The sequence below is a fragment of the Abrus precatorius genome, unplaced genomic scaffold (assembly GCF_003935025.1).
Source record: "Abrus precatorius isolate BTA unplaced genomic scaffold, Abrus_2018 Scaffold3, whole genome shotgun sequence".
NCBI lineage: Eukaryota > Viridiplantae > Streptophyta > Magnoliopsida > Fabales > Fabaceae > Abrus > Abrus precatorius.
In genome coordinates, this window is record NW_020874373.1 from 12148063 (window position 1) to 12174461 (window position 26399).

The 26399-nt window shown below is 30.1% G+C and overlaps 3 pseudogenes; 2 read left to right on the plus strand and 1 right to left on the minus strand.

Annotated features, from left to right (window-relative positions):
- Nucleotides 1–5158: 5158 nt before the first annotated feature.
- Nucleotides 5159–7077, plus strand: LOC113863743 (annotated as a pseudogene).
- Nucleotides 7078–15268: 8191 nt separating this feature from the next.
- LOC113862186 lies at nucleotides 15269–16268 on the minus strand (annotated as a pseudogene).
- A 6694-nt stretch (nucleotides 16269–22962) lies between these two features.
- LOC113863089 lies at nucleotides 22963–26167 on the plus strand (annotated as a pseudogene).
- Nucleotides 26168–26399: the final 232 nt, after the last annotated feature.

Sequence of the window (26399 nt, forward strand, 5' to 3'; positions counted from 1 at the left end):
TGAGTATATCTATTATACACAATCTTACTAAACAAATTTGCAAAATCAAGTGTGAAATAATTGGTTGCTCTTGAATCTAGATACCATAAAGAGTTCAAGGGCATTTCTTCGTGTACTGCGATAAAGGTAGAAATATATTGATTTTTAGAGTTGATTGTTCTTTCACTACAATTACTTTTTCGATTAAATTATCATAGATTCAATTGTCATCTTTATATCATGGATCAAACTTATGATAGCAATTTAGTGCTATGTGATCATACTTTTTACATACTTGGAAGTTGGGATATGTTAGAAGTGTTACTACCACATGTGTTTACTTATTTTTTAGGTCGAATCACTACTTTGGCTAATATTATAGTCAAATCACTAATTTCAGATTGAGACACTAAATGACAAACATTTAACCATTTTTGTGGTTAAACCATTACCTTGACCAATATTTTAGGTGAATCACTAATCTTTGGCTAAGACATTAAGTAATCAATACTTAACTACTTTTATGGCTAGAATTAATAGGACTTAGATTCTAGTCAAATCAATGATCTAAGATTTTAACTAACACGTAGCTATTTTTTTGTTGAACCATTACCTTAATCAATATTATGGTCGAATTACTAATCCCTAACTAAAATGTCAAATAACTAATACTTAGCCTTTTCTATGGTCAATTTTTGACATGGCTAAACAAAAATATTTGTAAAGATAATATTTAACTTATAAATGCTAGAAACAAATGTTTAAGTTATTTTTACAAACATTTAAAGGCACACAATTGATATATCTCTTTTTCTTTTTTAAATAAATTTAATTCTATAATGAATCAAATTCAAAGAATAATTTATGAAAAATAGAAAAAAATAGTAAAAACATCTCATAATATTTTAGGAATGGAAGTATTTCTTATTTAAATCTTTCATTTCTTTTTCATTTACTTTGTGATTACGAGTCTTTAGTATTTTTCAAGTATTTCACATATCTTTTTTTTTATATATAAAATTAATAAGAATTTTTAATAAATATTTTATCAAATACATCAAAGTTTATAATTTAGAACGAAAAAATTTTCAAGTAATGCAATTGTAAGGAATGAATAGAAATTATTTTATAATTCATTTATGACTATAATGAGTCATATAGCCATTATATAACAAAATAAAGGGATTGATAATCACTAATAATAACCATCAAATTACATATACATAGGTGCATGAATTATTTTCAATGAATTGTAAATAAACATTTTCACAAAATATATATGATAGGAATATGGTACTTATAAGTCATAGTAGTCAATTTTGCTACAAAATATTTTACAAACACTTGATAAGCATGAACATAAGTGTCTTTTTTTTTTCAAAATTTTGAGAATTTAACAAATAAATTAGAATGCAATATGATAAAAACAAATATATCATAAGATTTTAAATATAATAAAAAAATATATCTAAATTTTTGTTGTATTTGTTTCGTCTTCTTTCTTCAGTTGTAAAGGTTGTTTTTGTGAGAAATATTAAAAAGTTTGGTGTAGACCAATTTGATTTAGTGACTGAAAAGATATGAACATGAACCTCTGATGTTCTCACACATTTTTTTAATGAATTCGCCAATCATTTTTGCCCTTAATTTAATTTGATAGGTTTGTATGGTTACAAGGTTCACAATAATGAAAAGTGAAAAAGTTATGATCTATTGAACTTGATGATGAATAGATGGATCATCTTTAGTTACCATAAAAGGATGAAATAGGAAAGAATTAGTCCATTTTTGTTGTTTCTTATGCTCATGCTCTATTTCTCAATGTATGTTTTCTGACACAACTTTCATATGAATGTGTTCAAGACAAGTGTAAAGGACAAGAAGAACAAGGAAGTAAAAAAAAGAAAAAGAAAAAAAAAGATTGAATGTTGATGGGTGGCAAAACTATGGTTATCCACAGATACAAAAAAAAAAAGGAGGTAAAAGAGAGTAAAATAGAAGTAGAAGGAATGATAATTGTTAGGTGCTTTATTTTGGTTTTGGTATTGTGTTTATATAAAAGACGAGTCAGAAATCGGATCAAAGTCATCATTGGATGTTGTCAAAGGCAAATGTGTGATCGCTTTCACATGATAGTAAAAAGACTAGTTGTGCAATTAATATTTTAGAATTACGATGACAATTTTTATATTAGGTGAAACAAATAACATTATTGGGTGTATCAGTAAAAAGAATGCAATTTTCTTGTTAATGTAAAGAAAGGTAACATACTAATACATTGTTGTTCTACCCAGGTGCCTTGTAACTAAGAGACTTTTCCCCAAAGTGCAGTACAATATGAGTGACATTTAGTTCTAAGTGTCTTTTGTCATGTAATTTGTTCCTTATTAAAAGCATTTTCCATCTAAAGCTACCAAGTTACTTATTAAATCATAGTTCTTGTACTTAGATATTTTCATCAGTCTTGAGTGTCATCCTTGTCACCTTGACTATTTTGAGACAATCATCATTAGACTTAACTTAAAAAATTAAATATAATTAAGATTTAAATAAATTAGAAATAATGAGTTTGAAATAGTTGGTTTACACCAAATTTTTTAACAATGCCCACAACTCATTGTCTATTCAAGAAAAAAAAAAGGATTTTTAGCCTAAGACCTGAAGCCTAAACAAAAAAGGAAGAAAAGATAAAAAAAAAAATTGATTAAAATTTTGAAGAGAAATAAAAAAGAAAAATGAGCATAAAAAATAGAGAGGAAAATAATGAAGAGTTCAATAAGAAAGTCTAAAATATAAAATGTTCTCAAACTTATAAGTTCTTAAACTAAAAAAAAAAAAAAAAGCTTAGGCTAAAGATTGAAGGCAAGTTTCAAATGAAGTAAACTAGGCAACTAGCCTAATTAGATTTAAGGGAGAGTGTTAGAAAATAAAGTCTCACGTTAAATAAAAATAAGAGAAGTAGAAGGAATATAAGCTTCAAATAATACAAATTCTTTTGTCTGTAACATTTTAAATAAAGTTGTAACCTCAAGTCTAATTTCATCAACTAGATGATCTATCATTTTCTTCATGTAGGACTTAAATTAGACTTGTTACTTAATAGTTAACATAGCTTAACATGGAATACACAAAAATTGTAGTATATATTAGGTCTAGAGTTAATGCATGGTTCATCTACATTGTAAACATGTATTTTCTTTAAATTTTATGTTTTATTTTTTGTGTAATCGATAAATATGAAATTCATCTTAACTTTCATAAATATTTAATTATCTTAACAATCAGCACTTAGTTATTTGTTTAAATTATGACAATTTGTATATTATAAATATTGTACTCATTCATTCTTAATCGTCAATGATTTTTTTCAATTCTATCAATTTCTATAAGTTATGATTCATTGCTTTTGTGCCAATCTCTAGTACTATTTTATCTTTTTTTATTTATAAATTTTGTTAATTTTTTATTCATAAAGAATTGTTTGAATTCTTTGTTTCTCTGTTACTCTAATAGTCTTTGGATTGATTTTCATTTCCTATCCTCTCGTAAACTATAATTATTATACATGGAGTAGAGTATTTGTTGCCTTATCTATGAAGAATAAAGTTGGTTTTGTTAATTAATCTATTGCTGAACTAATGGAGATTATTTCTTAAATTTGGTGCTTGGGTTTGTAGGAACAACATGGTCATGCTAATTTGACTTCAAAATTTTGACAATACCTAAAGGAGCATTCCAAAAGAATAATCAAATGAGAATGTTTTAACTTTGAAAATAATTAATGAATTTAACTTGATCTAATATTTCTATTACTCAATATTCTACTAAGCTCAATATCTTTTAGGATGAACGCTCTATAGTTAGGTTACAATATACTTGTTACTGTAATGGAATGTGTTGAGTTCTTAATTATCCTTGACCAAACATTTAATGACTTTTTAAATGAGGTTAAATGGTTGATTTTCTCAAGTACACGGAAAATTTTTTATAGTTAGAATATATTTCTCTTATAATAAAGATTTTTTTTTTTGTCATTCAAGAGGAAAACCAGAAAGAGATTAGTGTAACAATATCATTCAGTAAGCCCTAGCTTGCATTGGTTGTTAATAGTTTAACAAACTCAAACAAGATGTTCCTCGAGCAAAGAATCAAAGAAGAGACAAGTCAACTTGCTCCTATTATAGTGTTATAAGACATTCTTTTGATAAGTACTTCAAATTACATTCATTTTTTTTCCAACTATAATCAAAATCTTAATGTGGTTTTCTCTTTTAATTTTTATCTATCCAAGATATTATTTTGATTACTGGTAATCTTTCATATATCCAATTCTTCTTAACTAATTCTAAAATACATCACATATTAGTCACTCATTCTTTTGTTATGGTTTCAAATTATATTAAAATTTATGTTAAAAATATTGATAGTATTCCCTTATCACTTTAAAAAATTATTTTATATTTCATTCTTTAAAGTTAATTTTACTTTATTGAACTTTTCTTTTATTTTCTAATAGTTATGTTACATTAAGAGTTATCAAATTAATTTTTTAGTGATATTTTTACATGTCTTATCTCTTATTAATAAAAATATCCTCAAAATATGAATGGAGATTTACTTTATATATAATAATAATAAAATAACTACAATATTATAAAAAAAATATAATATTGTTTAACAATTCAATAATTAATGTAAGTGTGGAATATATATATACTTAGTTAAATTGGATAAAAGGGGACACATACTTTTTTTTTTTTTTTTGGATATTCAAATCTCTTGTACCTTTTTTTCATTTATGAAGATGATGACGTAAATATGAAATTATTATTTGTTTCATTTTTTAATTATTTATGCCATTTTTATCATTTTGATAATTTAAATTTAAATTATGTTTAATATATTTCACAAATTAAAATTTAAAAAATTATTGAAAAAACTATTAATTTTTAAAATGTATACAAATATTTATAAATTAATTTTAAATTATATTAAATATATTTTTAAACATTAAAAAATGTAACTCAAAAGATTTTTTTTTTGTCCAGACATAGGATTAAATGTAAAAAGTAATCTGAGCAAGAGAAAGTGAGGCCCAAAAGAATGGGCCAAAGCAAATTGTGTGTTTGATTTATGAAAGGAGAACTATTGTTGCTCGTCGTCACCTTGCTGGCTTTGGCAAAGACTGCAGTCGGATCCTCTCCCAATACCAAAGGCCTCTCTATCCCAACCCTGTGCTCATCGTCAAGTATGGTCGTCCTTTTGTGCTAAGTATTAGCTTTCTTCTTTTTTCCTACTTTACATTTTTTACTCTGTTATTCACTTCTTTTATCTTTCAACTATTCTACCAATTCTCTTATTCACAATGATTCACTTATTCTCTGTGAATGTGTTCAATGGAATAAGATACAAAATTTTATTGATTGCTACTATTGCTGCTCTTGGTTAATTAACTGTTGCGTCTTTTGGTGTAGAAATTATGAATAATGTTGCTGAAAGACCACTTAATGGAGAAGTAGATAATGATGAAGAAGATGATGCTAATGGTGGAGACCTTAAAGCCTGGGAGAGAACTTATATAGAAGATAGATCGTGGGAAGCTTTGCAAGAAGATGAATCTGAGCTTCTTCGCCCCATAGATAACACTTCTATTTACCATGCTCAGTATTGTAGGTGTCTCCAAACTCTCGCTTCTTCCGTAGCTACTGCACGGATCCAGAAGAGTCTTATACAATATCTATACATTGTTGTTAACCTATCTAGGGTATTTTCTTACAACTTTGGTGTTTTAAGCTATTTGGTTTGGACTAGTTCTTTGATTACTTGAAAATTAGATTTTACTTGGAGGATGTGGTGCTCATGATACAGAGATTTGTCAATAAAGTTGTGCAAGTTGAATTTTCATAGTTTTCTTGTATGTCTTTTCTTTCGATATCTTAATGCCCTTGACATAGGCTTAGGGTATCTTTATGTTTTGAATTATTATAAACAATAGTTGAATGACATTTAACTATATTGTTCGTAATCATACTCATGTTTCCATATTGAGCAGTTCGTATGGCTGAATAGACATGACGAAATTGCTTATAGTGCCATGAGTATCTTATTAAGCATGTAATTTGGATAGTGAAAACATATAAAACTATAGGTAGTATATGTAATAAAATCTAAAAAAAAGATGAAATAAATGGTAGAATGTCACAGTTACATATATGTACTTTTAATATCTTCTCTTGATATAACTCAGTTTCTTTCATCATGTGGAGACAGCTTCAGAGACAAACTTTCAACCTAGTAAGATGGTTGTGATCGAGAAATGGGTTGAGGCTTTTATCAGGGAATTCTTTGATTAGAATCCACTTAGCCATGTTAGAATGGTGATTATAAAAGATGGGTTGCTCATTGCTTAACGAAACTTAGTGAGAGCCCTGAGTCTCACATCAAAGCTTTGATAAGTAATTTGGAATGCTCAGGTGATGTGTCCCTACAAAATGCGCTAGAACTTGTTCTTGGATATCTATATCATATCCCATCATATAGTCACCGAGAAGTTCTGATCTTATATTTAACTCTTAGTATATGTGATTCTAGTGATCTCATTAAAACTATCTAGAAATGTAAAAAGAGTAAAATAAGGTGCTTAGTCATTGGTCTTCCTGCTGAAATATTTGTATGCAAACATCTCTGCCAAGAAACTAGAGGAACTTATTCTATTGCCCTATATGAGATTAAAAGGCTAAGACAGGAGAGGGATACACGTGTCTTAGATGCAAAGTTCGTGTCTGTGAGCTTCCTACTGAATGTTGCATATATGGATTGACTCTTATTTCTTTACCCCATTTGGCAAAGTCATATCATTATCTATTTCCTAAAGTGATGTTTGATGAGGTCTCTCCAACATCTCAAAATGATCTAGGCCACATTTTTTTCCAATACTTGTTTTGGTTGTCAACAAAGTCTTCTTAGTCAGGGTAAGTTTTTGTAGAAAGGTAGTTAAGGTTGAGTTTCTTCCTACAATTCCAATTTTGGCATTGTATAATTTTATCATGTTCACCATGTTATGTCAAATATAAACTCATTATGCTCTTTTAAGGTGAAATAATGATGAAGAGAGTTAATAGATTTGTATTTTCATAAGTTATCCACTGAGATTTTTATCTTACAAATTTTTATTAAAATTCATGAATTGGTAATGAATGTTGTTTCAGGTGTCTTTCTGTGTAACCTAGTTTCTTTATTTATTAGACTTGATATTAAAAGGATTTAACCCTAGTAAAACATATTAGTGATAATCTTCTTGAGAGACAGGGTTGACTTTCAATCTATAAATAATATATATTGAAGTCTTGAAAATTCAATACTACTTGTACTGCGCAACTTAAGCAGACAAAAAGAAAATACCTTATCTCTAATAAACATTCATGTTAACCATCTTTAGAGCATTGTAAATTGTAACATATTATGACCTGTAGAGTTCAGACTGTGTTGGCTTATGTTTTTTGAATGACAGTCCTGTTGGGAAAATAAATTAATTAATTAAATAATGTGACTCATATGAAATATTATTATGGGCCTAAATGTGATTTAATAAAATAAAAGGGCTTATTGGTTATTATGGAAAGTTACTTACGGTTATCAACTTGATAGAGGTTGAACAAAAAAAAAAAAAAAAGGGTTCTGTCTCTACCATGAATATCTCTCATTGTTAACCATCGAGCGTGTGAGAAAGAAAGAAACAAAGAGGGCAAAGAGATAGATTGAGTATAGGAAACATAAGATTTACTCTCATTGGACTTAATGGACAAAGGTATGTCTCTCTTGTCATTGAATGTTTGTGGGAATGATAAATTCTAAGATCCATATGATGTACCATAAATGTTACATGTTATTTGATGCACTATAAATAATTTTACATGTGGTATCAGAGTAGAGATTATTGAATTTGTGATTCTCCATGAATGAATTTTCCCAATTTTATGAACCCTAGTTGCCCATGCTATGAGTGAATTCGTGCTATGTGTTTCAATTAGAAACATTAAATTCATATAAAATCACGTGTCGAATACTTTCCTTGTGGTTGGATGTCTTCCCGTCATGTAAATTTCAAATTGAATTTTGGTGAGAACCGTATTACATTATTTTTTGCTATACTCATGAATGTCAATTTCAATTTGATTTCAATTTAGTGTTCAACATTGTGAATTACAATTTCTGCTGCGACGTGATTGACTCTTGCATTGTTATTTCATGTTGAATATATAGAAGTATTATTGTTCATGTCTGACATTGCGTAATTGTATGCTTGTTTCATATATATATATTGGCCAATTGGATTTGGATGCCTATTCTTTATATATATGTATACACTGCCTTTTGAACATGGATAAAGAGAATTGCCTACGTAATATGTAACTTTTGGGCACAGTTTTCGATTTCATCATTATATGTTTTTTTATTATATAGAATTGTTCTGAAAGTAATGCAAATTATGTATAAAAACTGTGAATTGTTTTACAAATGCTTATAATTTTGGGATTAAATGTATGATAGATTTGTTAATCACCAAAGTGATCAAGTCTGTAATTTTATTTAATTCTAAAATTAGTGATGAACTTTATTTCAATTACCCATAGGATGGACGCTAAATTATAAATAATTTGTTTATGGGTTAATTAAATTTCATTATTATAAGACATTTATGAATCACTCAAAGGTTGATTAGTTGTTCTTATAATTAATGGATATAAGCGTTGGTAGTCAGTATGCATTATTAGCTTTATTTATATATCCAAAGATAATAAGTGTTTCTAATTAATGCATAAATCTTACCAAATAATATTAATATTACTAGTATCATTATGTTTTGTGTATTAATGTATCACCCAAAGGAGAACATTGATGTGCATAGAATGATTGTTTGTTGTTTGAATTTTTATTATCTGTTTCTGTATCTTTACACTCGCTTGCTACGTTTGTTCCGGTTTTTAATGGGTTGAATTTCTTTGATTGGAACAAACAAGTCCAATTTCACTTAGGTGTTTTGGATCTTGATTTGGCTCTTCAAGTTGAAAAACCTATTGCTATTACGACTACTAGTAGTAATGAAGAGAAAGCCCATTTTAAGGCTTGGGAAAGGTCGAACAGACTTAGCCTGATGTTTATGCGTATGAGTGTAGCAAGTAACATCAAATCAGCTCTTCCTAAAACTGATATTGCAACACAATTTATGAAAAATGTGGAAGAGCGCTCCCAAACTGCTGATAAGTCTCTTGTTGGGACATTAATGAGTACTTTAACCACTATGAAGTTTGATGGTTCTCGTACTATGCATGAACATGTCATTGAAATGACAAATATTGCAGCAAAACTTAAATCTCTTGAAATGGCAGTGGATGAGAGTTTCCTTATGTAGTTCATTTTGAACTCATTACCGTCTGAGTATGGTCCTTTCCAAATGAACTATAATACCATAAAAGATAAATGGAATGTGCATGAATTGCACAGTATGTTAGTTCAAGAGGAAACCAGACTTAAGAATCAAGGAAATCACTCCATTCATTATGTGAATAATCAGGGAGCTGAAAAGAAAGCTGATAAGAAACATGGAAAGGGAAGTGGACCATTAAAGATTGGTGAGTCCTCTACTAAAATCCAGAAGAAAAATGACAAATGTCATTTTTGTGGGAAGTCTGGACATTTTCAGAAGGATTGCCCAAAACGTAAAGCTTGGTTTGAAAAGAAAGGTGAGCATAATGCTTATGTATGTTTTGAATCAAATTTAACTGAAGTTCCCCATAATACTTGGTGGATTAATTCTGGATGCACAATTCATGTTTCTAATATGATGCAGGGATTTCTTTCAACCTGAACCATAAACCCAAATGAGAAGTTTGTCTTCATGGGGAATAGAGTGAAGGTTCCAGTGGAAGCCGTCGGGACTTATCGTTTAATCCTTGACACTGGATTTTATTTAGACTTATTTGATACTTTTTATGTACCTAGTATTTCTAGGAATTTGGTTTCTTTGTCTAAACTTGATGTTGTTGGATACTCTTTTAGGTTTAGGTTTGGGAATGGTTGTTTCAATTTGTTTAAGCGTACTTGTATGATTGGATGTGGTACACTTTATGATGGTTTATATAAATTGAATCTTGACAATTTATATGCTGAAACTCTTATGACCTTGCATCATAATATTGGCACTAAACGTAGCTTAGTGAATGAATGTTCTGCTTACTTGTGGCATAAGCGTTTGGGACACATTTCCAAAGAAAGGATGCAAAGATTAGTGAAGAATGAAATCCTTCCGGATATAGATTTTACTGATCTACATATATGTGTGGATTGCATTAAAGGCAAACAAATAAAACACACAAAGAAAGGAGCCACAAGAAGCACTCAACTTCTTGAAATTATACATACTAATATATGTGGACCTTTTGATGTAAATTCTTTCAATAAAGAAAAGTACTTTATCACTTTTATTGACGATTTTTCACGTTATGGATATGTCTACTTATTGCATGAGAAGTCTCAAGCAGTGAATGCCTTAGAAATTTATATAAATGAAGTGGAAAGGCAATTAGACAAAAAGGTGAAAATTGTTCGGTCAGATAGAGGTGGTGAGTATTATGGAAGATACGATGAAAGTAGATAACATCCCGGTCCATTTGCTAAGTTCCTTGAGAAACGTGATATTTGTGCTCAATACACAATGTCAAGTACACTACAACAAAATGGTGTGTCAGAAAGGCGTAATCGGACCTTAATGGAGATGGTTAGGAGTATGTTAAGTAATTCATCTTTACCTGTATCATTGTGGATGTATGCTTTAAAAACTGCTATGTATTTGTTGAACAGGGTTCCTAGTAAGGCAGTTCAAAAGACACCTTTTGAGCTGTGGACAGGTAGAAAACCCAGTTTGAGACACCTGTGTGTTTGGGGTTGTTAGGCAGAAGTTAGAATATACAATCCGCAAGAAAAGAAATTGGATGCAAGAACAATCAGTGGATATTTCATTGGTTATCCAGAAAAATCAAAAGGGTATATATTTTACTGTCCTATCCATAGTACAAAAATTGTTGAAACAGGAAATGTCTGGTTCATTGAGAATGGTGAAACCAGTGGGAGTGAAGCTTCACGAAATGTGGAGATTAAGGGAGTTAGAGTACAAGTTCCCTTAACTAGTACTTTTACTTCAAGAACTGTTGTTCCTCATGTTGTTGAACCATACAACAATCAAGAAGAACAACAAATTAATGATCCCGAGGTCAATAATGAACTTGCAGTAAAACAACCACAAGAAATAGCATTGAGAAGATCGCAAAGAGAAAGAAAATATGCTATTTCAAATGATTATATGGTTTATCTACAAGTGTCAAAAAATGACTTAGGCATTGATAATGATCCAGTTTCATTTTTAGAAGTCATTAATGGTGATAATTCTGATTAGTGGTTAGATGCCGTGAAAGATGAGCTGAAATCAATGGCACAAGATGGTGTTTGGGACCTTGTGGAATTGTCAGAAGGAAGCAAGAGAGTTGGATGTAAATGGGTCTTTAAGACTAAACGTGACTCTCATGGCAATATCGAACGTTACAAGGCTCAACTTGTTACCAAAGGTTTTACTCAAAAAGATGGCATTGACTACAAGGAAACTTTTTCTCCAGTTTCTAGGAAAGATTCTTTCAGAATTATCATGGCTTTAGTAGCTCATTATGATCTGGAGTTGCATCAAATGGATGTTAAAACTGCCTTTCTGAATGGGAATTTAGAAGAGGATGTTTATATAGACCAACCTTAATATACAGACTTAAACAGGCTTTCCGACAATGGTATCTTAAGTTTAATGATACTATTATGTCTTTTGGATTTAAAGAAAATATTGTTGATCGGTGTATATATCTGAAGGTCAGTGGGAGCAAGTTTATATTTTTGATTCTGTATGTTGATGACATCTTGCTTGCAACTAATGATCTTGGTCTATTAAGTGAGACTAAGAAGTTTCTCTCTAACAACTTTGAAATGAAAGATATGGGTGAGGCAGGCTATGTGATAGGAATAGAAATATTCCGTGATAGATCACAGGGAATGTTAGGCTTATCTCAGAAAGCATATATTGACAAAGTTTTAGAGAGATTCAGAATGAATAAGTGTTCAGCATCTCCCGTTCCAATACAAAAAGGAGACAAATTTAGTCTCACACAATGTCCAAAGAATGATCTGAATTGGAAACAGATGGAAAATATCCCTTATGCATCTGTTGTTGGGAGTTTGATGTATGCTCAAACTTGTACGAGGCCAGACATTAGTTTTGTAGTTGGTATGCTTGGTATATATCAGAGTAATCCAGGATTAGATCATTAGAAAGCTGCAAAAAAAGTCTTAAGATACTTGCAAGGAACAAAGAATCACATGCTTACTTATAGGAGATCTTATCATCTTGAGGTGATTGAATATACAGATTCAGACTTTGCTGGTTGTATGGATACAAGAAAGTCTTCATTTGGTTATGTGTATCTTTTAGCCGGAGGAGCGATTTCATGGAAAAGTGCGAAGCAGTCAGTCATTGCTGCATCCACCATGGAGGCTGAATTTGTGGCATGCTTTGAGGCCACAGTTCAGGCTAATTGGTTGCGTAATTTTATTTCAGGACTTGGAATAGTTGACAGTATTGCCAAGCCGCTGAAAATTTATTGTGATAATTCTGCAGCTGTCTTCTTTTCTAAAAATGACAAGTATTCCAAAGGTGCTAAGCATATGGAATTGAAATACTCTACCGTTAAAGAAGAAGTTCAGAAACATAGAGTGTCAATAGAACATGTTAGCACTGATCTTATGATAGCTGACCCTTTAACAAAAGGGTTACCGCCCAAGATATTTGCTGGCCATGTAAAGAATATGGGCATTATGTTTACTAGTGAATATTGAATGTTAATGTTATTATTAATGCCTATTTGACATTCTGAGCTCATTAAAGTACAAGTTTCTAAAATTTCTGTTTTCTACCTTTATGTATATGCATGAAAATTATGATGTGGAAAACAAATCATGTTATTGTTAATGAAAATGTCCTTATGTTTGAACCTATTAGAGACTTCTCATTTTAAAGTCATATTAAAGAGAAGGATAATATAGTAATACATAGACGGGAACATGTTGATTAAATGACATGTAACCGCCATGACTCTTATTATTTCTGTATCTTTAATTATGATTAATGACATAACCAATTTATTTAAGGTCTTTTAATGCGCATTATGATTTATGTAATTATTAACTCATGAAATGTTATGGCATCACATGAGTCAAGTGGGAGAATGTTGGGAAAATAAATTAATTAATTAAATAATGTGACTCATGAAATATTATTATGGGCCTAAATGTGATTTAATAAAATAAAAGGGCTTATTGGTTATTATGGGAAGTTACTTACGGTTATCAACTTGATGGAGGTTGAACAAAATAAGAAAAAAAAGGGTTCTGTCTCTGCCATTAATGTCTCTCATTCGTAACCATCGAGCGTGTGAGAAGGAAAGAAACAAAAAAGGCAAAGAGATAGATTGAGTACAGGGAACATAAGATTTACTCTCATTGGACTTAATGGACAAAGGTATGTCTCTCTTGTCATTGAATGTTTGTGGGAATGATAAATTTTAAGATCCATATGATGTACCGTAAATGTTACATGTTATATAATGCACTATAAATAATTTTACAAGTCCAACTATTTGTTCTTCACTTTGCTTCTGATATGTCTTAATGCTATCATGACCATCAGCTATGATATCATGTGCATAAATTTTATCCAACGTAAAATTCTTAGCATTCTTGTCATCATGATATCGAATGATAAGAATTTTTCTCTCTATTTTTTTTAGGTTACAAGTCTCATTGTCGGTTTTGGCACTGAGATGATATCTTGTTGTAAAAATCTCATTGAAGTTGACCATTTAATGGAAAAGATTATCAGTAAAAGCAGAGATTATATTGGTTTTCTTAGCCGAATCAATACATTAGACGCGAGCATCTTTCCTGAACAGGGACATCAATGAATCCAAAAGGGAATCGTCGAAGCTATCATATCCTATTCTTACGTACTTTAGTTATTAAAAAATAGAATCAATCCATCCATCGTGCTTAAGACATTAAAATAGTGGAGGGCGAGTCCTTACTAGAACTAGTGAAAGGGGGTTCAAACCAGTTCATTTAGGAAAGGGAGTGAGAGGCGACGGTAGCTTGCTTCTAAGTTGGCCTGGCCGCGAGGAATCAAAAGATCTTTGCCAATGCTGACATCGATCTTGAGTGACAGAATAAGGCACCAAGAAGTGACGAGCAATCACGGTCGAAGCTTGGCTCTAGGCGATAGGCTAACAGTAAGCTTGGCTACATCGAAGTGTTTACTAAGCGCAAAGGATTTGTTCCTCTTGCCTAAGACTTGTAACCTAAAAAAATAGAAAGGAAAAGTCAAAGCATTCGACGTCATGATGACAAGAATGCTAAGGATTTTACGTTGGACTAAATTTATGCACATGATATCATAGATGATGGTCATACTAGCATTATGACGTATTAGAAGCAAAGTGTAGAACATATAGTTGGATTAACATTCAAAAAACATAAGCCAACATAGTCTAAACTCTACAGGTCATAAAATTTACAACTTATAATGCTCTAGAGGTGGTTAACATGGATGTTTATCAGAGATTAGATATCTTCTTTTTGTCTACTAATTTGCACAATGCAAGTAGAATTGAATTTTCAAAACTTAAATATGTATTACTTATAGATTGAAAGCCAACCCCGTCTCTCAAAAAGCTTATCATTAATTTGTTTTACTAGGGTTAGATCCTTTTAATATTAGATCTAATAAATAAAGAAACCAGGTTACACAAAAAAACACATGAAACAACATTCATTACCAATTCATGAATTTTAACAAAAATTTGTAAGATAAAAATCTCAGTGGATAACTTACGAAAATACAAATCTTTTCACTATCTTCACCATTATTTCTACTTAAAGGAGCATAATGAGTCTATATTTGACATAACATGGTGAACATGATAAAGCTATACAATGCCAAAATTGAAAATGTAAGAAGAAACTGAACCTTGACTACCTTTCTATAGAAACTTACCTTGACTAAGAAGACTTTGTTGACAACCAAAAAAAGAATTGGAAAAATTGTGACCTGGATCATTTTGAGATGATGGAGAGACCTCATCAAACATTACTATAGGAAATAGATGATGATATAACGTTGCCAAATAGGGTGAAGAAATAAGAGTCAATCATGATGATATGACGCATCACTTGAGCATTCCAATTTACCCATCAAAACTTTTATGTGAGACTCAGGGCTGCCACCAAGTTTTGTTAAGCAATGAGCAACCCCATCTTTTATAGTCACCAGTCCAACATGGCTAAGTGGATTTTGATCAAAAAGTTTCCTAATAAAAGTCTCAACCTGTTTTCCGATCACAGCCATCCTACTAGGTCAAAAGTCCATGTCTGAAGCTGCCTTCACATGATGAAGGAAATTGAGTTATACTAAGAGAAGATATTAAAAGTACATATATATAACTGCGACATTCTACCATTTATTTCATCTTTTTGTTTTAGATTTTTATTACATATATTACCCATAGTTTTATATATTTTCACTACCCAAATTACATAGGCTTAATAAGATACTCGTGGCACCATAAGCAATGTCATAATCTCTATTCATGCATATGAACTACTCAACATGGAAACATGAGTATGATTACGAACAATATAGTTAAATGTCATTTATAATAATTCAAAACATAAAAGTATCACAGGCTTACGTCAAGAGCATTAAGATATCAAAAGAAAAGGCATATAAGAAAACTATGAAAATTTAACTTATACAACTTTATTGACAAATCTCTGTATCATAAGCACCACATCCTCCAAGTAAAATTCAATTTTCAAGTAATCAAAGAACTAGTCCAAACCAAACAGCTCAAAATACCGAAGTTGTAAGAAAATACCTTAGATAGGTCAACAACAAGGTATAGATATCGTATAAGACCCTTCTAAATCCGTGCAGTAGCTGCTGAAGAAGTGAAAGTTCAAAGGCACCTACGATACTAAACATGGTAAATAGCAATGTTATCTATGGGGCAAAGAAGCCCAGATTCATTGTCTTGCAAAGCTTCCCACGATCTATCTTCTACATAAGTTCTCTCCCAAGCTCCAAGGTCTCTGTCATTAGCATCATCTAGTTCTCCATTAAGTGATCTTTTAGCAACATTATTCATAATTTATACACCAAAAGACCCAATAGTTAATTAACTAAGAGCAGCAATAGTAGGAATCAATGAAATTATGTATCTTATTTAATTTAACCCATTCACAGAGACTAACTGAATCATTGTGAATAAGAGAATTGGTAGAATAATTTAAAGATAAAGGAAGTGAATAACAAAAGAAGAAATGTAAAATAGGTAAAAGGAAGATTAAAGAGGCCTTTGGTATTGGGAGAGGATTTGACTATAGTCTTTGCCAGAGCCAACAAGGCGACAAGCAATAGTAGTTCTTGTTTAATTAATCAAAAACACAATTGCTTTGGCTCATTGTTTTGGGCCTCATTTTCTCTTCTTAGATTAAATTTTACATCATATAGTCTTAAGAGTGTTGAAAAAATAAAGTCTTGAGTTACATTTTTTATTTCTTAATTTTTTTATTTGTTAAAATATATTTAATATAATTTAAAATTAATTTATAAATCACTTTTATACATTTTAAAGTTTAATATTTTAAAATTTATTGTTTAAAAAAAATTTTAAAAATGATTTATAAATAATTTTTAAATTTTTATTTATTAAATATACTAAACATAATTAAAATTTAAATTATCAAAATAATAAAATGGTATAAATAATAAAAATTAAAATAAATAATAATTTCACATTTATGTCATCATCTTCATAGATAAAAAAAGTTTACGGATCTCAAAAATATATATAAAAAAAGTATGTGTCCTTTTTTATCCAATTTAACCAAGTATATATTTGTTCCATCCTTATGTTAATTATTGAATTGTTAAGTAATATTATATTTTTATAATATTATAATTAATTTTTTATTATATATTAAATGAATCTCCATTTATCATATTTTGAGAATATTTTTATTAATAAAAGATAAGTTATATAAAAATATCATCAGAGTTAGAGGTAGAGTGATAACTCTTAATGTAACATAATTATTAAAGAATAAAAGAGAAGTTAAAAAAGTAAAATTAATTTTAAAGAATGAAATATAAAATAATTGTTTAATATAATATCAAATGATAGGTGAATATTATCAATATTTTTAATATAAATTTTAACACAATTTAAAAGAATGATAAAAGAGTTAAACTAATGTGTGACAAATATATGATATTGTTTTAAAATTAATAAATTAAGAAGAATTGAGTTTATGAAAGGTTAATAATAATTAAAATAATATATTAGGTAAATGAAGACTAAGAGAGGAAACTATGACAAGATTTTGATTATAGTTGGAAGGAAAAATATATATAATTTGAAGTACTTGTTAAAAAATGTCTCATGACATTACAATTGGAACAAACTAATCTATCTTTTCTTTGATTCTTTACTTGAGGAGCATTTTGTTTGAGTTTGATAAACTATTAACAACTAAACTAAGTTGGTGTTCATTGGATGATATTGTGACACTAATCTCTTTTCATTTTTCCTCTTCAATAACCAAAGAAAAATCTTTATTAATAAAAGAAATATATTCTAATTATAAAAAGTTGTTCGTGTACTTAAAAAATCAACCATTCAATCTCATTTGGAAGGCTATTACATATATAGTCTCAGGAGAGTAAAGAATTAGACACATTATACCACATTAACAAGTATATTATAACCTATACGTAAAGAGTTCATCCTAAAGGATATTGTGCTTGGTACAATCTTAAGTGATAGAACTATTATATCAAGTTAAATTCATTAATTATTTTCAAAGTAAAAACATTTTCATGTGATTCTTTTCTTAGAATACTCTTTTAGGTATTGTCAAAATTTTGAAGTTAGTATATGACACTACCAAGAATATCTTTGGTACAAAATCAAAGATCCAACATATGACTATGTTGTTGTTACAAACCGAAGCAACACATTTAAGAATTTATCTCCATGAGTTCAAAAATAAATCAATTAACAAAGTTTACTTTATTCTTCCTAAATAAGACAACAAATTTTACCCTATTCTATCATTATAATTAAAGCCTTTGAGAAGACAAGAAATGAGAATCAACCCAAGACTATTAGAATAATAGAGAAATAAAGAATTCAAATAATTCTCCATGAATGAAAAAAAATTTATAAAAAAAAAAGATAAAATAATAGAAGAGATTGGCACAAAAGTAATTGATTGTGGCTTAATGAATAGCTATAGAAATTGACACAAAGAAGTGGAAAAAAAAATCATTGACAATTGAAAATGAATGAGTACATTATTTATAATATACAAATTGTCATAATTTAAAATATACTTAATTTCTATTTGTCAAACAAATTAAGATAAATAAACATTTATAAAAGTTGAGATGAATCTCATTTTCACCGATGACAAAAAAAAAAAGAAAGTTAAAGATACTTGTCCATAATGTAGATAAATCATGCATTAAGTCTAAACCTAATATATACTACAATTTTTGTCTAATCCATGTTAAGTTATGTTAGTTATTAGTAACAAGTCTAATTTAAGTCCTACACGAAGAAAATGATAGATTATCTAGTTGATGAAATTAGGCTTAAGGTTACAACTTTATTTAAAATGCTTAAAGACAAAAGAATCTGTATTACTCAGTTTATATTCTTTGTATTTCTCTTATTTTTCACTAATGTGAAATGTTATTTTCTAACACTCTCTTAAATCTAATTAGGCTAGCTTACTTCACTTGAAACTTGACTTCAATTTTTAGCCTAAGCTTGTTTTATTTTCTTAATTTAAGAACTTATAAGTTTGACAATATTTTATATTTTAGTATTTTATATTGAGCTCTTTACTATTTTTCTCTATTTTTTTTAGGTTACAAGTCTTAGGTGACTGGTTTGGACTAGTGTGAAGGATAGATTAGATAAAGGATAGGTTTATCGCTAGGAAAAAACTATAGGTGAAATTATGAAGGAGGATTAGAGGTGAAACTATGGATATGATTCATAGTATGTGCTTATAATGCTGCTTACCAGTCTGTGTTATCTTTTTGGCATAGAACTCATATGAAAGTTAAACTTTTATATGTGATTGTGATTGTTAACTTTTAAACACAGTTCCAAGAAGCAAGAAACCATATTAAAGCGTATGCCTTTGTGGAAGTCCACTCTCTTTGGAGGTTTAGGCATAGTGATCTGGATTAGTCACTACTTGTTCTCTAAAATGGTAGGTAATAATTATAATTATGATAGGACCCTGATGGCAAACTCAAAACTTGGGATTGGTGATTTCTAAAGAGCAAAGAGAACCTTTCTATACATAGATAGGTAGCTATAATAGAGTACCATGTACAGAACTCACAGAGGTGACTTATATCTCTTGGTCCGCATTAAAGCATCTAGATGTAATAGGGGTTTTAAGCTGCTTTTTGCGAACACCCTCTTCATGAGATTATCAGAATTGACAAGTGTAAAAATTAAACAAAGTTTAGACGAAGATGTAATAGGTATCTTAGCCGCTTTGCTAAGGTTTCAATTTTTTTTATTACTGGAATGAAAGTTGTGAATGGCTACTCCTTTACTAGTTATGAAAGTTTGTGATGATTCCCATCATATTTATGGCCTTTTTACATTTATTTGTTTATTGTTCAATTGATAGTGTAGACTCAATTTGCCAATCCAACATTATGGGTTTATTCTTAGAAAAATTTTAGGGATATACCTTCAAAGCATCAAATTGTGACAGCATATCTAGAAACTATTTTGTCACCATCATTTGGTTGCTTTTGGAATTTTCTGTGAAGTTCAGAATCAAGTATTGTTAGACTAATGATATAGGATAAGTATTTCTTTCACTCTTGTCAAGTAGTAGATTGTGCTTTGAAATAGTTTGGTTTGGCTTTTATCATAAAAGAAATGATTTATAGTAGTTTGATACAGGAAGTTTGGATGCTTAAAATACTTATTAAAATTGAGTAATCTAGTGCTAATTTTAACCTCTAAAGTACTTGAATTACAAGGTGTTGTTGAGAGTTTACTGGAATGTAGTTCAGTCCCTAATTCCAATAGATTTGGTTGTCTGCTATTATGATTTTTAACGGTATATTCAGACTATTGTAATGGATTATTTTAGTACCCTCTCCTTGTTTCATTTAATATTAGAAAGTCACTGATAACAAATGCTTACTATTTGCATAATTCATCCATTATCTCTCTAAATTTAATTATACCAAGTAAATTCTACATGTCAAGTTCAGAACCTCCAGAAATATATTTATATTGTTAGTGTTAGAGAGGGATGAAGTCCAATGTAGTTTTTGTTGTCTTTATATATAAATTTTATGTGTAAACTAACTAAAATGATACTCATAGTTTAGAACTCTAGAGCTACTTTTATCTTTTTTCATGAGAAAAAAATATCTTAAACTTTTACGTCATCCAGATATTGTTATCATCTTTTAGAAAAGAATTCAAATATATATATATATATATATATATATATATATCATTTTTAAATTATTCACATGAGATGATTAGAAAAAATATAATTAAAAAAAATTAATATAAAAAAATAAATTCATCCATATATTAATATTTTATAGTCCAGTATTTTATTATATAATTAATAAAATAAAACATAGTATCAAAATTTAAATCACATCAACTAAAATGACACTTAAAAAAAATTTATAATTATATAAATCATCTATAAATTGGAGGATCATAACATAAACATAAAATCTTACTTAAAATATAAAATTATATTTAAATAAATAAATAAATAAAGTAATCTTAAAATTTTAAATAGTATTTAATAAAATTTAATTAAAAATATATATCATAATCTATAAAAATTATAACTATAAAAAATATAATTTTATTTATTTATTTAAATAATATAAATTTTTATATATAAAAAAAAAAAAGAGCATTTTTTACGGTGTTTATGTCTAATCTATTCAGATGGCCAGTCTACACCTTACCATGTTTAAGCTATTCAGATGGCCCAACAAGACAAAGGCTGATCCCAAAAACAGACTACAAACATGCAATTAGAAAAAAGAATAAAAAAATAGAGTGAGAACCGAGAGTCTGTTTCAAACCTTCAAGGAGAACTCACAGGCACAGGCACCAACACCCAGGAGCAACTACCAACCAAGACAAAGAAAATCCAGTAGAGAAAGCAACACAACTGAACTGGGTCATGCGCAACCCGATCTGCGGCAGAATCGTGCATAGCGGACGAGAATCCAGATTTTGCATTCGTGCGATTCAAGCTGCGATTCTGGTTCCATATACTCCCTGCGATTTGTATCTTTCAGGTACGGAATCACATTGAATCGCATGTATCGAATGGCGAATGGTTCAATTCTAACTACCATGGATTCACCCTTATTTTTGGCAAATATTATGTTGAAATTTCATTTTTTAATAAATATTTAAGATAAAGTTTTGAATACAATGGAAATTGAAACTATTTATCCAATCAAAGAATTTAAAATACAAAATAATTGAAATTTCAAAAATTTGAATTGTTCTATGCAAACAAAGAATTTTAATACATGAAATTTGGACTGCTTTTTCCAAATTATTTTGAAAATGAAAGGAATTTAAATGTGAGCAATTCAAATTCCATGTATTTTAAATTCCTTGAAATGTTGAAGTGTCTCTTATTCATCGAGATTTAAATTTTTTATACTATTCTTGTGATTTTGTTTTATTTTGGTTTCTGTATAAGGTTCTAGCTTGTCAAGGTTTTAGGATTTGCAGTTCAAATTTCGAAGTGGTGATTTATTAAGGTATTGAGCTTTTGTTGAAGCTTTTTACATTTTAAGATTTTACCGTGAATAAGAAGCCTTCTAAATGATATCTTCTACTTGACAGTCTATTGCTAATAATGGATTACCAAATTATGTTGGTTTGACTAAAAATGTTGAAGTTTGTTTATTATATTGTTGATCTACAAAATATCCTTTCTTATCCCTTAGTAGAAAATTGTAATATTATGCAATTCCTAATTGAACACACTTTTCCTCTTTCTTCTGTTCTGTCCAAGTTGAATGCCAATATGACACAGCATTAAGCTCCTGTTAGGATATAGTTTTATATATTGTGTATCTCATGGGCGTTAAACTTTCATTATGTTGTATTATCTACAATCTACATGCAGTTTTATATAAAGAATAGACAACAAAGTTGTCAAAAAATTAGCACTCTTTTGGACTAAGCATATGAGATTGCTGTCATATCATGTGGCCATGATGTTTATTCGAGCTGCTGTAATAAGCTGTCAAAGAGGTTTTAGATATTGATGCTAGTTTTTGTAAAGTGTTGAATTCTCATGTTGACTATAGATATGACTAAATAATAGTTTATAAAGGCTAAAGCAATTCTCACTTTACGAGCTAGCTTTTGGGTTAAGTTAAGCTTAAAGTCCAAATTCAACAAACATGAATCGATTGAAGAATTAGTTAATTTCTTGAATCTAGAAGCATATGATGATCTTTTATTAGATCAATTTTATTCTTCGAGAGGATTTCATTGACATACATTAATTACTAGATATGAATGAAGTGGGTTAAAAATTAGCACTCTATTGCATTATTCTCTGATTATATAATTGGATTTAATATGGATTTGGATTGGTTTTTTTATAAATCCAATCTATGCACACTCCTAATTCTCTGTGAATGTGTTGAATGAAATAAGATACATAATTTCATTGATTGCTACTATTGCTGCTCTTGATTAATTAATTGTTGCATCTTTTGGTGTAGAAATTATGAATAATGTTACTGAAAGACCACTTAATAGAGAATTAGATGATGATGAAGAAGATGATGCTAATGGTGGAGACCTTGAAGCTTGGGAGAGAACTTATGCATAAGATAGATCGTGGGAAGCTTTGCAAGAGGATGAATCTGGACTTCTTCGCCCGATAGAAAACACTGCTATTTACCATGCTCAGTATCGTAGGCGCCTTCGAACTCTTGCTTCTTCAGCAGCTACTGCACGGATTCAGTTGTTTGATTACATGAACATTGGATTTTACTTGGAGGATTTGGTGCTCATGATACAGAGCTTTGTCAATAAAGTTGTGTGAGTTGAATTTTCATAGTTTTCTTGTATGCCTTTTTTTTCGATATCTTAATGCCCTTAAGTAGGCCTAAGATACCTTTATGTTTTGAATTATTATAAACAACAATTGAATGATATTTAACTATATTGTTCATAATTATACTCATGTTTCCATGTTGAGCAGTTCTTATGTCTAAATAGACATTATGAAATTGCTTATGGTACCACGATTATCTTATTCCTGTAATTTGAGTAGTAAAAACATATAAAACTATAGGTAATATATGTAATAAAAATCTAAAACAAAAAGATGAAATAAATGGTAGAATGTTGCAGTTACATATATGTACTTTTAATATCTTCTCTTAGTATAACTCAATTTCCTTCATCATGTGAAAGCAGCTTCAGAGTCGGACTTTCGACCTAGTAGGATGGCTATGATCGGAAAACAGGTTGAGGCTTTTATCGGGGAATTCTTTGATCAAAATCCACTTAGCCATGTTGGACTGGTGACTATAAAAGATGGGGTTGCTCATTGTTTAACGAAACTTGGTGGCAGCCCTGAGTCTCACATAAAAGCTTTGATGGGTAAATTGGAATGCTCAGGTGATGCGTCCCTACAAAATGCGCTAGAGCTTGTTCTTGAATATCTAAATCAAATCCCATCATGTTCTGATCTTATATTCGGCTCTCAGTACATATGATCCCAGTGATATCATGGAAACCATCCAGAAATGCAAAAAGAGAAAGATAAGGTGCTCGGTCATTGGTCTTACTGCTGAAATGTTTGTATGCAAACATCTCTGCCAAGTAACTGGAGGAACTTATTCTGTTGCACTAGATGAGGTTAGTCTGTTGATTTTGATGGAACCCATGTAGATGTTGTAGAAATACGAATAATCCTCTTCCACAAAAGTGATTTTGAGTTTTTATAGTCAAGCAGCCTTAGTCTAAACAAATACTTGGAATATAGCTGATTTTCTTAGAATGTCTATGCATTTTTTAAATATTTGTTAATTCATGAATATATATAAATTCATATATTTATAAACATCTCTGCAGTTCCACTTTAAAGAGTTAATCCTAGAGCATGCACCACCACCTCCAGCAATAGCAGAGTATGCTACTGCTAATTTAATTAAGATGGGTTTCCCACAACGAGCAGCTGAGGGTTCTGTAGCAATTTGTACATGTCATGAAGAGGCTAAGACAGGAGGGAGATACACTTGTCCTAGATGCAAAGTTCGTGTCTGTGAGCTTCCTACTGAATGTCGCATTTGTGGATTGACTCTTATTTCTTCACCCCATTTGGCAAGGTCATATCATCATTTATTTCCTATAGTGATGTTTGATGAGGTCTCTCCATCATCTCAAAATGATCTAGGGCGCAGTTTTCCCAATGCTTGTTTTGGTTGTCAACAAAGTCTTCTTAGTCAGGGTAAGTTTTTGTAGAAAGGTAGTCAAGGTTGAGTTTCTGCTGACATTTCCAATTTTGGCATTGTACAATTTTATCATATTCATCATGTCAAATATAGATTCATCATGCTCCTTTAAGGTGAAATAATGGTGAAGATAGCGAATAGACTTGTATTTTCATAAGTTATCCACTTGGATTTTTTATCTTACAGATTTTTATAAAAGCTCATAAATTGGTAATGAAAGTTGTTTCTGGTGTCTTTCTTTATAATCTGGTTTCTTTATTTATTAGATCTGATATTAGAAGGATCTATTAATAGTAAAACAGATTAGCGATGATCTTTTTGAGATACAGGGTTGGCTTTCAATCTATAAATAATACATATTGAAGTCTTGAAAATTCAATACTATTTTCACTGTGCAGCTTAAGCAGACAAGAAGAAGATACCTATCTCTAATAAACATCAATGTTAACCACCTCTAGAGCATTGTAAGTTGTAATATATTATGACCTGTAGAGTTCAGACTGTGTTGGCTTATGTTTATTGAATGGCAGTCCAACTATTTGTTCAGCACTTTGCTTCTGATACATCTTAATCTAGCATGACCATCAACTATGATATCATGTGCATAAATTTTGTCCAACATAAAAACCGTAACATTCTTGTCATCAGGACGTCAAATCTATGGCTTCAAGCTAGAGTTGATGATAAAATTATGTAATAAACCCCAAATTGGAAGGAAAGAAAACTATGGCTGCTTAAGGAACATCTGGACAATGTTGGACTCTATTGAAAATGTGTATGCATTAAGCATGCTGATTACAGTTACCAAAAAATTGAATTTTTGTAAGGAACATGATTTTAAGTGGCTGTTGTTCATGAATGTATGACAGAAATTATTGACTTATTTTGGTTACGGGTGTTTATGCTTTGTGATGTTGATTGACTTTTACCTGCATTAGCCAGTGCTTAAGATCTTATGTTGTACAGTTAATACTGTAAAACCCCTTGTCATTTCTCTTTTCTTCCAAACAGTATTGCGTATATAATATGTTCTTGCTCGGTCTTCCTAAAACCCCCTTTAATGACTGGCTGTGACACAGGAAACAAACCTGGACTTTCTGTTATTTGTCCAAAATGCAAACAACAATTCTGCCTTGATTGCGACATCTACATTCATGAAAGCTTACATAATTGCCCAGGCTGCGAGAGTTTCAGGCATTCTAAGTCTGTAACTGCTTCCCAATGATTGCCAACTTTCTGCATGTGACTTGAATTGCCATCCAAATGGTGTTCGGCTTTGTATCCCATTTATTTTTATATTGCATCCGCCCACTGGACTTATGAACAAGTTCCGGTGCTAAGTGACTGACCAACATTATCATCTGCTCATTGATTTCGATGATTTGGCCCTTGATGCAGCTGGCCCTTGATGCAGCAGGCCCTTGAACAGTAAATGCTTTGCAGCCCAGATAAGTGATATTATTTATACAAGGGTGAGATTTTTTCACTTGTTCTAAATCAACAACTTCTGATCCTTTTCCTTTTTTTGTTCTTTTGCTGGGAATTAAGGCACATGTAAGATGTCTCCATTGAAGTTTTTTTTTTTTTTTTTTCAAATCGATGGGCTGACGCCAACATTCTTGATAGCAGATAAATTTTGATCATTAAGTTACCATTTCTAAGTTTGTGTGAAATATTTACGTTTGTTTTGCCTCTAGCA